A 16,564-nucleotide genomic window follows, 5' to 3' on the forward strand; every position below is an offset into this window, starting at 1 on the left:
CCCAGCGGCAGTACATCAAGATGGAAGATTTGGAGAACACTGAACCGCATCAGAACAGGCGTAGCACCAGTTAAAGCAAACCTAGTCAAATGGGGCTTCAAGGACGAAGGAGACAACAAATGCGACTGTGGTGAAGTACAGGATATGGAATACCTTCTACAGTGTTCCATCTGCCCCACAAGGTGTACCCTTGACGAACAATGGCTTGAGAAGAGAGAAACATTGGACTTGGCCCGAAATTGGGCTGAAAGGCTCTGAAACAAGTCTCTGGACACAAAAAAGTAAAGTAAAGTAAGTACGCCAAATTAAGCTCTTTTTTTACAGAATGTATCCTACCCACCACAGTTTTTGATGGGGGGAGGCGGAATAGTATTAAAATCTCGTTAGGGAACTCTTCACAACTGCATTACTCACCCGACTGTGGCGCTACCGTGGTCAAACTGCGAACTATGGCTCAGTATAAAAGTCGGTGCAATGCGATCAGACGTCACTTCACCTTCAGATTGTGAACCGTAAACATCAACTGACGAAAGTAAATGATTATTTTGCGAAACATGGCTCACTATCCTCCTACAGGGATTGTTGATATGTTAATTTTAGGTGAATGCCAAAACGCCAAAAGATATGCAAATACGAATGCATTTCTGCCAATGGGCCTTGGAAATGATAAGAGATGACAATGATTTTTTTTTACATATGTTCTTTTCACAGATGAAGCCACATTCGAAAACAATGGCGAATGAAATCGCCATGATTGTCATTATTGGTACCCTGTCAATCCACACTGGCACAGACCCATTGACAATCAACACAAATTGTCGTTAATGGTCTGGTGTGGAATTTTAAGCGGTTACTTCATAGGACCGATTTTTTTTTTTTTTTTTTGACCAGAATGTTACTGGGGAATCTTATTTACAACTTCTCCGTGATGATTTGTTGGAGCTAATGGAAGATGTTGATTTAGAAACTAGGCAACGAAGGTGGTTCCAACAGGATGAAGCAGTTCCCCATTGTGCTAAAAATGTGCGGAACGTTTTAAATTTACGGTACCCTGGTCAGTGGATAGGACGCAGCGGACCAATTCAGTGGCCTCCACGTTCACCAGACCTAACATCTACTAATTTTTTCTTGTGGGGGTATTTAAAAAATATTGTTTATGAAAGACAGCTCACAACCTGAAACGATATGGAGAAACGCATTCGAAGAGCGTGTGCAGCCATACCACGCTATGTGGTGCTCGAACCTGTGAACAACTTCCGCAGACGATTAACTTTATGCATTGAAGCAAATGGGGATAACTTTGAACAATTTCTTCGTGGCTAATTTCATTAATTAAGCGACCCAAATTGTGAGAGGCAAGGGGACTCACACTAATGAATCACCCCAACATGTAAGACACAAGGGGACTCACACTAATGAAGCACCCCAACATGTGAGAGATAAGGGGACTCACACTAATGAAGCACCCCATGGGAACATCATTCCACTACGTCCATGTCCTTGTTCCTGGGTAACGCTAAATGTTGGATACAGTACATTTTGTACAAAATAGCTTAATTTGACAAAACGAAAGAATTGGTGCACATTTTTTATCGATTTGATGCGTCTTTCTCGGATAATACTAAATAAATTGGAGTTCTTCTCCAATTTTTTTTCTCGATTTCAGCGCCATCCGTCAGTGGGTCAAAAATGTTTCAGACAAAACTTGATTACTTTTTTATGGAGAATCCGAATTTGCAATAAAAAATGGGTGTTTCCGTTTAAGATTTAAAAGTTGACCCTCCCTACCACCCAAGGGAGCGGGGCTGGAGGTCACGTGTAGTATCATTTGATGTCCCCCTTTGATCTTACTAACTTGTCTTACCCACTATTTTTACCTTATGTATAGTTTTCGAGATAATTTCATCCGAATCTTCAAATGGACCACTGCTGGAAAAAATTAAACAACTGTAGCAGACAGAGTATTAAACAACTGTAGCAGACAGAGTATTCTGAATATTATTTCCATCTGTTACATGTATCTCATAGCTTTGGCAGAATAGTTGCACTGTGCTGTGTTATTAATGTTCAAGGAAGTACAAATGGTTGTCATTGGTTTTAGGTGTCATAGACAGATGTTTTGTAAGAATTAACAGGCATAAAGCTGTATTTAAAATATCTAGGTCAGCACTCCACCTCCATTGCAATCTGTGTTGTAGCGTGTATAAGGATTGGCTTTGGCATTTAACAATTGACGTCGACAGAGGTTTTTTTCTGGGTTGACATTTGGTAAAAAAAGGAGGAACAAGTGGTTTTGCATGCACTCTGTAGATTCTCTCTGTCTTGGTGGGAGAATCATAATCAACAGTTGATGCTAAAGAAACGTGATAGGGTAAGCAATGAGAGAACAAATATTCAAGTGCACTTACACACTACATTTGGAAAGATATGCAAAATAGGGAGAGAAATATTAAAATAAGTAAAATGTGTAAAAATATTAATACAAAATGAGAACGCAGGATATTCTGTATTTATACAGAGGGAGTAATAGAGATTTGCGATGTAAGCACTCTATATATGCACAGGGTGTCCATTGATCGTGACCGAGCCAAGTATCTCAAGAAATAAGTGTCAAACGAAAAAACTACAAAGAACGAAACTCGTCTAGCTTGAAGGGGGAAACCACATGGCGCTATGGTCGGCTCACTAATGGCGCTGCCATAGGTCAAATGGATATCAACTGCGTTTTTTTTTAAATAGGAACCCCCATTTTTTATTACATAATCGTGTAGTACGTAAATAAATATGTTTTAGTTGGACCCCTTTTTCACTTTGTGATAGCTGGCGCTGTAGTAGTCACAAACATATGGCTCACAATTTTAGACAAACAGTTGGCAACAGGTAGGTTCTTTAAATTAAAATACAGAACGTAGGTACGTATGAACATTTTATTTCGGTTGTTCCAATGTGATACATGTACCTTTGTGAACTTATCACTTGTGAGAACTCATGCTGTTACAGCGTGATTACCTGTAAATACCACATTAATGCAATAAATGCTCAAAATGATGTCCGTCAACCTCAATGCATTTGGCAATACGTGTAAAGACATTCCTCTCAACAGCGAGTAGTTCGCCTTCCGTAATGTTCGCACATGCATTGACAATGCGCTGACGCATGTTGTCAGGCATTGTCGGTGGATCACGATAGCAAATATCCTTCAACTTTCTCCACAGAAAGAAATCTGGGGACGTCAGATACGGTGAATGCGCGGGACATGGTATGGTGCTTCGACGACCAATCCATCTGTCATGAAATATGTTATTCAATACCGCTTCAACCGCACACGAGCTACGTGCCGGACATCCATCATGTTGGAAGTACATTGCCATTCTGTCATGCAGTGAAACATCTTGTAGTAACATCGGTAGAACATTACGTAGGAAATCAGCATACATTGCACCATTTAGATTGGCATCGATAAAATGGGGGCCAATTATCCTTCCTCCCATAAGGCCGCACCATACGTTAACCCGCCAAGGTCGCTCATGTACCACTTGTTACAGCCATCGTGGATTTTCCGTTGCCCAATATGCATGTTATGCCGGTTTACGTTACCGCTGATGGTGAATGACGCTTCATCGCTAAACAGAACGCGTGCAAAAAATCTGTCATCGTCCCGTAATTTCTCTTTTGCCCAGTGGCAGAACTGTACACGACGTTCGAAGTCGTCGCCATGCAATTCCTGGTGCATAGAAATATGATACGGGTGCAATCGATGCTGATGTAGCATTCTCAACACCGACGTTTTTGAGAGTCCCGATTCTCGCACAATATGTCTGCTACCGATGTGCGGATTAGCCGCGACAGCAGCTAAAACACCTACTTGGGCATCATTTGTTGCAGGGTCCTGGTTGACGTTTCACATGTGGCTGAACACATCCTATTTCCCTAAATAACGTAACTATCCGGCGAACGGTCCGGACACTTGGATGATGTCGTCCAGGATACCGAGCAGCATACATAGCACACGCCCGTTGGGCATTTTGATCACAATAGCCATACATCAACACGATATCGACCTTTTCTGCAATTGGTAAACGGTCCATTTTAACACGCGTAATATATCACGAAGCAAATACCGTCCGCACTTGAGGAATGTTACGTGATACCACGTTCTTATACGTTTGTGACTATTACAGCGCCATCTATCGCAAAGTGAAAAAGTGGTCCAACTAAAATATTCATATTTCTTTACTTACTACACGAATATGTAATAAAAATGGGGGTTCATATTTAAAAAAACGCAGTTGATATCCGTTTGACCTATGGCAGCGCCATCTAGCGGGCCAACTACGGCGCCTTCTGGTTTCCCCCTTCAAGCTAGACGAGTTTCGTTCTTTGTAGTTTTTTCGTTTGATGCTTATTTCGTGAGTTATTTGGCCCGGTCACTATCAATGGACCACCCTGTATACAGGGTGTTACAAAAAGGTACGGCCAAACTTTCAGGAAACATCCCTCACACACAAATAAAGAAAAGATGTTACGTGGACATGTGTCCGGAAACGCTTAATTTCCATGTTAGAGCTCATTTTAGTTTCTTCCACCTACGCTCAATGGAGCACGTTATCATGACTTCATACGGGATACTCTACCTGTGCTGCTAGAATATGTGCCTTTACAAGTACGACACAACATGTGGTTAATGGAAGATGGAGCTCCTGCACATTTCAGTCGAAGTGTTCGTACGCTTCTCAACAACAGATTCGGTGACCGATGGATTGGTAGAGGCGGACCAATTAAATGGCCTCCACGCTCTCCTGACGTCAACCCTCTTGACTTTCATTTATGGGGACATTTGAAAGCTCTTGTCTACGCAACCCCGGTACCACATGTAGAGACTCTTCGTGCTCGTATTGTGGACGGCTGTGATACAATAGGCCATTCTCCAGGGCTGCATCAGCGCATCAGGGATTCCATGCGATGAAGGGTGGATGCATGTATCCTCGCTAACGGAGGACATTTTGAACATTTCCTGTAACAAAGTGTTTGAAGTCACGCTGGTACGTTCTGTTGCTGTGTGTTTCCATTCCATGATTATTGTGATTTGAAGAGAAGCAATAAAATGACCTCTAACCTGGAAAGTAAGTGTTTCCGGACACATGTCCACATAACATATTTTCTTTCTTTGTGTGTGAGGAATGTTTCCTGAAAGTATGGCCGTACCTTTTTGTAACACCCTGTATAGGAGATGAATGACACTGCATATGCACTTAGAAAAAAAAGCATTTTACAGAGGAAGTAATCGGAATTTGTGGTAGGAATTTTAATGTAACCACTAGATAAATTTGAGATGTATGACATCACATATATATCCTTTAATAGCATTGAGATGGGACATTCTAGAGATATGGTGACAAGATGAAGCTGCCATATTCCCCTACATGTCCGCCTTACTCCATCAGTAATAGGCAATCTAAAAAAATAGGAGGGAAGTGCTAGAAGCCATTTTGAGGCTGTGTCATATAAAGCAGAGTTACGTGACGTTAAAATGATATCCTAAAGGATGAAGTGCTGGAACTATTGCATAAGATTTGTGGACATAATGTAGGACTTATCTGGTATTTCAGCAAAAAATGGAGATGTGTAACTACCTAACATGAAAACCTGACTTCTTTGTGCTAGAGGAAGACTACCAGGGGAGTGATTATGTTATTTACAATCCATAAGGGCTATAAAGATGTCTGGAAGTTATAGCTCAGCTCATATGGTTCTAGATTACACAGCAGAAATATAGGTAACTTCATTACAATATCACAGTGATAGTAATACACTGCCAGAAAAAAGTTAGTACGCTTGGAAAGACGACATCGATTTTGATCCAATGATGGAATATACTACCTGGAGGATAGTACATGTGCCGATAATAGTTTTAACACTGAACACCCACAGGTAGCATAATGGCGTAGCTACCAGAGCACCATCTGTCTCTTCCCTTTAATAGGGAGTGCTCACGGCCAGAAGGCTCAGTGTGGTGTAGAATTATTAAGCAAGCAACCATGTCACCGAGATGTACTCATGCTTCCTACTGCCAACTGAATGAGTTTGGAAGGGGCAAAGTTGTGGTCTTTCGAGTGGCAGAACGGCCCTTTCTGAGAATTGCCACGCAAGTTGGACGTGCTGCGTCAGTTGTGCAACGATGCTGGTATCAGAGGTCATGTGAACATTCTCAGACCTATGGATGAAGTTCTAGATGTACACACAACCAGACGCCCGACAGAATCAGTGTTTTGTAAAGGTAGCGGTGGCCGATCTTACAGCTACCACAGCACAGGCCAGAGGGCTTGTGAGCCCAGACCTGTCAACATGAACTGTTGTGAACCGGTCATTAGCAGTGGAACTACGGGCACATACACCTCTTGCCCATCTTCCGCTCATGTGCATGGCTCAACTAGTACCGTCAGAGGATCACTTGGAGGATGGAATGGTGTGCCATGGTCTTTAGTGATGAAAGTAGATTCTGACTGCATGCAACTGATTGTCATTTACACATACGAAATAGACCTGGTGAGTGCTGTTTCATAGAGTGCTTTATCCAAGACACACTGGCCCCACATGAGGCCTTATGGTCAGGGCTGTGATAAGCTACAACTCTTATTGAGCTTTGGTGTTTCTGGCAGGGACACTAACCGGCACCCACATACATGCAGAATATTTTTAGACCAGTTCATTTCCCATTCTTGCAACAGTGGGGGGTGATGTGTTGTTCCAGCAGAATACTGCTCTTTGACACACTGCCCGTGAAACTCAAAGTGCTCTGCAAGACCTGCAGCAACTCTCCTTGCTAGTGAAATCTCTGGACTTCTCTCCAATATTTCACATGTGGTATATAATGGGACGAGAAGTGATTTGTGTGACTTACCAACCAACAACTTTTATAGAACTATGTGAACAGGTCGAGCAAGCATGGAATAGCGTATCCCAGGACAATCTTCGCCATCTGTATAACTGACTGGATGTCAGAGTAAGTGCCTGCATTGCTGCCTCTGGAGGCTATACCAAGTATTAATATGAGTGTTTCAGTATGGGTCGGTATCTGGTACCTCAGAACCACTTGTGCCACTGTCCTGTAAATGCAATCATTTCGTGCACTCAATATGTACTGTTGCAACAATAAATCTTCAATAAACTGGAAACCTGTAAAAGGGTACTCTTTTTTTTCAGCAGTATAGATTGAAATCAATTCATACAAACAGTAGGTTATCCTCCTCCTGACCAGTTATGTTATAATGATTGCAAGCATTTTGTTTACAGTCACCTCTATGACCTAGTTTAGCAACTAATACTATTTTCTTCGTTTGCCTAATTTTAAGACTGATGACCTCAGAAGTTAAGTCGCATAGTGCTCAGAGCCATTTGAATCCCTTGAACCTAATTTTAATTCAATTTTCATTATTTTCAGCATTTTTTCGATTGTTCTCTCTAGCAGTATCATTGCTGGGAAATTCACTGCTATCGATGTATACACCGATTTTCGAAGTGAAACTGACTTATACACATCTGCAGATTCTAAAGTTAGTTCCTTTTCGACATTCAAAGATGCAGCCCTTGCAAACAGCGCTCAAATCACATTGCTATGTGGTAGGTCAGGGGTGCCTTGGCTAAATTGTCAGAGCCACCGGCAGTACTAGCTATCTGTCAGCCAGCGAGTGTCTTTCTATGTATTATGGTTTTAATGTTGAACAGTCAGCACAATGCAACAAATACTCTCTTGCTATGAAGTGGAACTAGCGAAGGATTAGCTCTTTTTAAACATAAAAAATATATGTACTGCAAATGTCATTCTGTGGTAGTAAGAGCACATAAATTCGACTGGTGTAGAAGTACACTTTCCAGACAATTATGATGGTGAATCAAGGTTATAAACTATGCTTCTGTCTGCATACAGTTTTAATTAGTTATGGATATAACCTAGGAGGAGATAGTAACATAGATGATATACATATTACACAACAGGGTGTGTGTATGCCATAGACGACTGTAGCTTTTAATGGACCATTTGTGGTAATGGCAGGAGGCAGCAGCGCACACATCATTATTCTACTGAAAAATGGAAGTGACAGACGTATTGTACACTCTGTCTTGGTAGAAATCTTTGTTACGAATCTCATTCCATTGCTTTGCTATAGTACAAGTTATTCTTCGTAAGCGAATTGCTTTTCAAAATCATTATGGTATGTGTATCTATAGTTTCAGTGGAACATTCCGTAATGGTAGGATGCTCTATCATAGATAGAGACCTACTTAAAAAAGATAACTGTAGTGTATATGATCTTTATTAATACAGACTCCAACGAAGAAGACACAGGTGTTACATTAGAGCTGGGAAAACATTTTTTTTTCTCAGTACAGAACCTTGTTAAAGTGATATTCTACACATTGAAATTCGATATTCAGATGAATACTATTTAAATGAACCAATGTGTCGATCGCCATTCTGCAAATTTGCCTACAGGGGGAATTCTCTGTCTTCCTCCAGTTTTTACATGTACACTCCTCTCCATGACATAGTTTTGATACCTCGTCTAAGGGCCACTTTTGCTGGCACACAGTGCCAGCGGCAAACAACGAGGTGAAAGTCAGAACCCACAATGCGAATACCAATGATGCATTCTGCAGGAAGTAGCCTGGAGGATGCCCTCGCCTTCCTTAAGAATAGGCACCTAGCTAAGAGCCTGGGAGGCAGTGAGAAGAGTGCAGATATATATATATATACCCTTGCAGGCACTAAGACAGATCATAGAAATTCAATAGGAGTGCACACCTGGAGGCATGTGAAACTTCTGGTTGGCAGCAGTGATTTTCGCATGCCTTAAAAAGCGAGACACATGCTGACGTCACACCTTCACCTGCCCATGTTATGCAAAATTTTTCTGCCTGATTCATGTAGTACTATCACAGTCAGAGGGTGGTATGGGACTACAAGTCCCACCGCCACACCTCCAAAGTGAATTGCAGTGACGTAGTCACTGCCCTGTGGAAATTTACCGCCTCACCGACACAGCTAGACCGCAATAGACCGGTGATGCTGTAATGTAACTTATCACCCCGGACTACAAGTCCATTTTTAAAAAAAAAAAAAAAAATGATAACTGACGGACCCCTGTAGCGTATACACAAAGCGCTAAAAGCCGGCCCGTGTGGCTGAGCTGTTCTAGGCGCTTCAGTCTGGAACCGCGCGACCGCTACGGTCGCAGGTTCGAATCCTGCCTCGGGCATGGATGTGTGTGATGTCCTTCGGTTGGTTAGGTTTAAGTAGTTCTAAGTCCTAGGGGACTGATGACCTCAGATGTTAGGTCCCATAGTGCTCAGAGCGAAAGCGCTAAAAATTCGTGCAGGAAGGCTTGTGATACTAAACAACTGCAGAAGATGTCAACCTGCTTAAAAATGTTTTCTGAATGATAAGAATGTTGCTTATAAATCATGAACGACAGCAGATTCTTAGATAAAGTACAAACATGAGACTGACCAAGTCTCACCTAGAGATAATCGTTAAAAAAGAAGTGTGTGGCTGCTTTTACAGCAACTAAGGAATCCAGGAAAGCATCAGAACAAAGTGTGATCAATGCTGAGAATAGACTTCACAGTGTATATGTGAGAAACACGCCAATACCTGAGTCATACACCAGCCCTCGCAAGACAGAAAATTTCCACCCTGCACTGAGAGGCTTGTTCAAAAAATGGCGGTCAGACATTGGGTGGCATTGTAAATTTAGTTCGTCAATGACAGCGCCGACAGGAGGAAAAATTCGAAGAGTCTGTGAGCTTAGCAGATTGATGAGAAGTGAGGAGGAGTTGGTGAGACAGAGCGAAAGCAAGAGGACGTAACATGTTGACTTTGCATCCGATCCCGACTCCCACACTAATGTTCATCGTCGCTTTGTGACTTATTCTCTTCCTGTTCTGTGTTAAGCGGACGAATCCTTACCTTCCGATGCTTGCAAATGAAGTACTCGACTGAGTATTGCTATTTCTTACTAACATCCACCTGCACAGCCGCGGGACAGCAGGGATGGCAACTGATGCGCACCGCATAGATCCGAGGCCTCGCGCCGTACCGATCCAGTACCTGCTGCTGACGTCATCACATGACGAATGACCACGAAGAATAATGAAATGATTCATTCCCCCCTCTTCCTCTTAATAGCTGAGTCGTGTCCATGCCCAGTCAGAGCAACCCTGAGATTTGTAATGTGTGTGTGTCTGTGTGTGTGTGTGTGTGTGTGTGTGTGTGTGTGTGTGTGTGTGTGTTTTTGTGACAGGTACTGAAATAAATGCAATCATTTTATGGTGTCATAATCTTATCAATCTGTTCCAATCTCATAACCTTGTGATTTTTGAGTTCACTTAATTATTGATGTCGCTTAATTATTGGCTCTCAATATGGGCGATCTCATTAGTAATTTGCATACTATGTAATATCACATACGGGTTCGGAGGGTTTTCTACATTTTTGACGCCCAACAAGGGGCAATATGATTAGTAATATGCATGTCATTTTACACAAGAGATCAAAGTGTTCTTGATTCATGACAATTTAGATATATATGTATATATCCAAGATTCGTTCACTATGAAGAATGAGGAGGTATCGTCCGAAAGGCGAGGTGCCAAAGCAAGGCTGGTACCTCGCAATGCAACCACAAGAGAAGATGATCGCTGTAAGCCGCATCGACGGAACCATACCCAGAAACGTTTCACTATACCACCACAACCACTCTTCTTCATACGACTGTGCATAGTATTGTTCAGCCCCAGTTTGGGATCATCAAATAAGATGACAGCATCGTCTCCTAGTAGTTCAGTTATGTGTTCAATGTATTAGGCAGAACGATAGATGAAAGTTATTATTAAATTTACTCTGAGTAGGAGATTGAATTTTGTCTGCTTCAAGTGATATGACAATGTTCAAAGACAGCTGTAAATACTTGTGACATTCCTGTGGAAATGGATTGTAGAAAGTTAAGCAATTCTTCTTATATATGTTGTGAACTAATACACTGAAGAGCCAAAGAAACTGGTACACCAGCCTAATAGCGTGTGGGGCCCCTGCGAGCACACAACATGGAATGGACTCGACTAATGTCTGAAGTAGTGCTGGAGGGGACTGACACTATGACTCCTCCAGCACTGTCCATAAATTCGTAAGAGTACAAGGGGATGGAGCTCTCTTCTGAACAGCACATTGCAAGACCTCCTAGATATGCTCAATAATGTTCATGTCTGGGGAGTTTGGTAGCCAGTGGAAGTGTTTATACTTAGAAAAGCAACTCTGTAGCAATTCTGGACGTGAGGTGTCGCATTGCCCTGCTGGAATTGCCTAACTCCGTCAGAATGCACAATGGACGTGAATGGATGCAGGTAATCAGACAAGATGCTTATGTACATGTTTTTTGTTGGAGCCGTATCTAGACGTACCAGGGGTTCCATATCACTCCAACTGCACACGCCCCACACCATTACAGAGCCTCCACCAGTTCCGCTGCCATGCAGTGTTCATGGATTCATGAGGTTATCTCCATACCCGTACATGCCCATTTGCTCGATACAATTTGAAACGATAATCGTCCGACCAGGAAAAATGTCTGTGTTGACAGGCCCAGGCGAGGCGGGCCGTCCGACCAGGAAAAATGTCTGTGTTGGCAGGCCCAGGCGAGACGGGCCGTCATCAAGGGTACACGAGTGGACTTTCGGCTCCGAAAGGCCATATCGATGATGTTTCGTTAAATGGTTCCTACGCTGACACTTGGACACTTGTTGATGGCCCAGCATTGAAATCTGAAGCAGTACGTGGAAGGATTGCACTTCTGTCAAGTTGAACGATTCTCTTCAGTCGTCGTTGGTCTCGTTCTTGCAGGATCTTTTTCTGGCTGCAGCGATATCAGAGATTTCATGTTTCACCAGATTCCTGATATTCACGGCACACTCGTGAAATGGTTGTACAGGAAAATCCCCACTTCATTGCTACCTCGGAGATGTTGTGCCCATCATGTGTGCGCCGACTATAATACCATGTTCAAACTCTCTTAATCTTGATAACCTGCCATTGTAGCAGCAGTAGCCGATGTAACAATTGCGCCAGACATTTGTCATCTTATATAGGCATCGCCGACCGCCGCGCTGTGTTCTGCCTGTTTGCATATCTCTGTATTTGAATACACATACCTTTACCAGTTTCTTTCGCGCTTCAGTGTATTTTGTCCGTTATAGTATCCATTCGATCTCCTCCCAGAGCAAAGTACAGAACTCAATATTGTGTCAATGAGTGTATTTTCGTCCGATACAACAAATGACGCCAAGTCTGGTTGTTTCTATAAACTTGACTCACCTGCCTGCAAAATGTTACAGTGTGCCTCTTCCCTTGCATTAACCTTGGTTGTCTTTTGATTATTTCTTTGTGTTATATTGAGTGTTTAACCGTATCTGAGCCACCACAGGAAATGTCTCTAAACGAAGTTGCTCAGTTTCAGGCGTAGCAGATTGGACGACTGCTGCTCAAAGTACAACAGATGACAACCCACCCTTCCCAGCTAGCAGCTCCGCTGGCAGTTGCTGCACTTAAGTTTTGCCCATTCAGTGGCACGGAAAAGGAATAGTCCGAATACTGAGCGCAGTTGGAGGCTCACTTTGCCGCATACAGCATTACAAGTACGGCGCAAAGCACGTTTTCTTCAACAGTTGGAGCTGACGTGTACTGTCTTTGTTTAAAACTGTGTCCCGACTCTCGTTCCGAGATTCTAGTTAAGACAAACTGGTTTGACTGCTCAACTAACATGACAGTAAGGTGCATGTCGCACAGCACAAATCAAGCAGCAGTCAGCATTAACTTTGAAACAGTGGTTCGCCATTCTCAGAAGGCTCACAAGCCATTACAGATTTAAGTGCCCGTGTGTACTCAGACATTGTGATGTCATGTTACGTGATGTTCTCAAATTGCCAGATCCTGATCTGAAAACACTTATGCCTATTGTGGAATCTCAAACTATTGTGGACACAATTGAAGTTGATTTTGAGGCTCTGTGTGTTTCTATTGTTTAAAGTGCATATGGCACGCAGTCTATAATTAATGCTAGTGTTAAAGTGTTAGAAATAGGACTTAGACAAACAGCAAGTATAGACGTAAAAACTTGCACTCTCGTGGTAAACGACTTGCGCTACAGAATATTGTGAGGAAGTCCTGTCCTCACGCTTTCCGAATCATGACCGGAAACTGTGACGCAAAGTGTTCCAAGTGTGGAAAACAAGGCCATATTTAAAGTGTTTACAAGAAGACCCAGAATCGAGCAACGGCCGACGTGCGGGCGCAATGCTGCAGCACAGCTGTCAACAAGTGCGTTCTGTAATGGCAAGGCCATTAAAGCCAGCACAAGCAACAGCTTGCACTTCCGCATTGTGGAGTTTGTAGACAGGAGAACAAACTTTCTGTTCGATTAAGAGTGGCTCAAAGGACAATTAAATTGCAGTTGGACACTGGTGGATCTGTTTCTCTTACTAATAAAGACACATACGAAGGGATCGGTAACCCACAGCTACAGCAGCCTACTTCTGTTTCGTCTGCATACAACGGACACGAAATTCCAGTATCTGGGGTGTACAGTTTGCCAGCAATTTTTTGTGGAGTTACGAAATGTGTAATATTTCATGTACTAGTTCTAGAACCAGTGCAAACACTTTTAGTTTAGACTTCTTTGATTTGCTCAACCTATGCATGCTAGACAATGTGCTACAAATCAGCGTTTCAGTGCCTCACACTACGACTTGTGTAATAAGTACAAGGAACTGTTTAAACCAGCTTTAGGAAGGGCTAAAGATTTTGAAGTGCTCATTACTGTTTAAGACAATGTGCAACCGTGATATTTTTCGCACACGGGCTGTCCCCTATGTGAGCAGGTTGCTCAGGAGTTGCAGAGATGGAAAGACAATCGGGTTATTCAACCTGTCTCTGCAAGTCAGTGGGAATCGCCCTTGGTAACTCTCAAAAAGCCATCAGGAGGTCTGCCTCTCAGTGCTGATTTTAAAGCAACAGTAAATTCACAAACCGCCATGGTTTCTTTTCGTCTCTCACGACTGGAGGAATGAATGGATAGATTGGGAGCGGAAAGATTCTTTTCCAAGATTGATTTGCATGAGGCATACTTACAGTTGCCGCTCGGCTAGCACTCCAAGCAATATTTTATGATTAACACTCGCCTAGATTTGCTCCAGTTTCAAATGCTGCCATTCAGAAGTGGTTCAGTTCCTGCTATTTTTCAAGTAGGTCCTGGAACTATTTTGTGGTACTTCACTATTTGGAGTAAGGTAAACGTTGCAGATGGCATTGTTCTCACCTACAGCTTCTAAAGGTGTATGAAGGGGTACAGGTCCGCTATGGACAGAGGTAAGGACATATATTATATTCTCCGCCTGACACCCTGCTACAATCATTTCGATTTTTGTAATATCCCCAATAGCCACAAAGGGCAGGGATCCACGTTGCTGGAAACCAGGTTTCCTGGAAGGCAATGCAGAAAGTGGGTATAATGTTTAAGAGCTGTCATAGCTCAGCCAGGTGGGGAAAAGAAACTAACGTATTTCCACTGGAGGATGATGCTTTCTGTAGTCTGGGAAGGTGAAGGAACCAAGAGGCTGTTTACACCTCAGGGTCACCTGATACCACCTGCAGAGGCTTATGGTCTCTGCGTCCATTGGTTCTGATGAGATCTAGGTCCTCAGGGGACTATAAGATCTCCACCTCATCCTCAGAACTGGAACTTGCAGGAAGACCTCTTCCTTCTTCATCGTTTTTTTCTCCTGTCCTCTAGCTTCTCTTTCAGTTTCTCTGACTGAGAGGGCTTCTTTGAGTTTGTCTCAGGAACGTACGATGATTGTGAAGCCCTATGACTAGCAGTTTGTGGCTCCTTCAGCCACTGGCTGGTGTCCGGCTTCACACTAGCAGAAGCATTGGAAGGCAGTGTCGTGAGGGCCTCCTTCCTTGCAAAAGGAGTTGGAGGAGGCTGTTGCTTCACTGGTTGAGGGGTGGGGGTCAATGTCCCCAACAGCTGGGGGCTGTTGCTCCCTATCGAGCAACCATAAAGGGGGCAGGCACAGTTTGGTGGCACTGGGGGCCCACCTTAAGAGGCGTAGCTGATGGGGCTGCCATTTTCATAAAGGATGATGTTGCCGTAGCTATAGCATATGAGGATGTCATGTGTACAGGGTTAAGACAGTCTTATTTCTTTTTTGCCTCTGTGTAGGTCAGCCTATCCAGGGCTTATATTCTGTTACCTTCCTCTCTTTCTGATAAACAGTTCAGTCCGGCGAACAGGGAGAATGGTGTTCTCCGCAGTTGACACAAATGGAGGAGGGGGCACGTGGAATGTTCATGTGTGATGGATGTCTGCATTCCTGACATGTGGGGCTGGTGTTACATTGGGAGGACATGTGCCCATATTTTCAGCATTTGAAGCCACACATAGGGCTTAACGTCACACCGGCAGACCATCACCTTGACTTTTTCAGGTAACATATCACCCTCAAAGATCAAGATTAAGGCACTGATGCCAACCCTGTAATCCTTAGGTCCTTTATACACATGCCTGATGAAGTGTACACCTTGTCGCTGTAGGTTGGTGGGCAACACTCCATTAGATTGCAAAAGGAGATCTCTATGGAATATAGTCCCCTGGACCATGTTTAAGCTCTCTTGGGGGGGGGGGGGGGGGATGGAGAACGGTACATTACCCAGCTTGGCACAGGCGAGCAATGCATGGGACTGGGCAGGGGATTCTGTTCTTATCAGGACTGACCTGTTCTGCATTTTGGATATTCCCGTCACTTCCACAAACTTGTCTTCTACGTTCTCGTTGAAAAACAGAGGCTTTGTTGTCATAAAGGATTCCCCGTCAAACCCTGCACAAACTAAGTATTAAGGAGAATGTGCCTCTCCTCGACCTTTGGCCCTACATTCCTCCCATGATGTAGCCAGGGAGGGAAACAATTTGGGGTTGTATCGCAGCATTACGTCACATCATACCTCTCTTAGAGACTGCTGTGGCTGTTCGACCACCAGCGTTGGACAACTTCATTTGCTTCAATGCGGATCATTTGCCCTGATGCCACCCACTTTGATCTGGGGCTCTCCCCATGAGCACCACCTAGCCACAGAAAAGGTCACCTGATGAGATGGCTATTGCTGGGAGTCCTGATGTCCCAAGAATATGTACATCTACTCCTTGGCATACAGGGGAGTTTGCAGCTCAGGCAACAGCAGTGCAATCCCTGTGTTGTCAGGGGGCTACAACCAAGAGGGTACATGATGAACTCCACACGACAGACACCGCACCGGACATTGGGTGCAAAAAGATCCATTATTATTGTGGGTGCAGGAAATGACAGCACACAATGGATATGAAGTGTGCACCCCGTAAGATGTCCTTGCCCAAAAGGCTGGATAATGGGTGCAATTACATTTCCATAACAATAATAGGTGCAGATGGTCTCAGGGCACAATGGATACATGATGCACCACGTAAGGCATTCTTCCCAA

Source organism: Schistocerca serialis, chromosome 3, assembly GCF_023864345.2.
Source record: "Schistocerca serialis cubense isolate TAMUIC-IGC-003099 chromosome 3, iqSchSeri2.2, whole genome shotgun sequence".
In the NCBI taxonomy this organism is placed as follows: domain Eukaryota; kingdom Metazoa; phylum Arthropoda; class Insecta; order Orthoptera; family Acrididae; genus Schistocerca; species Schistocerca serialis.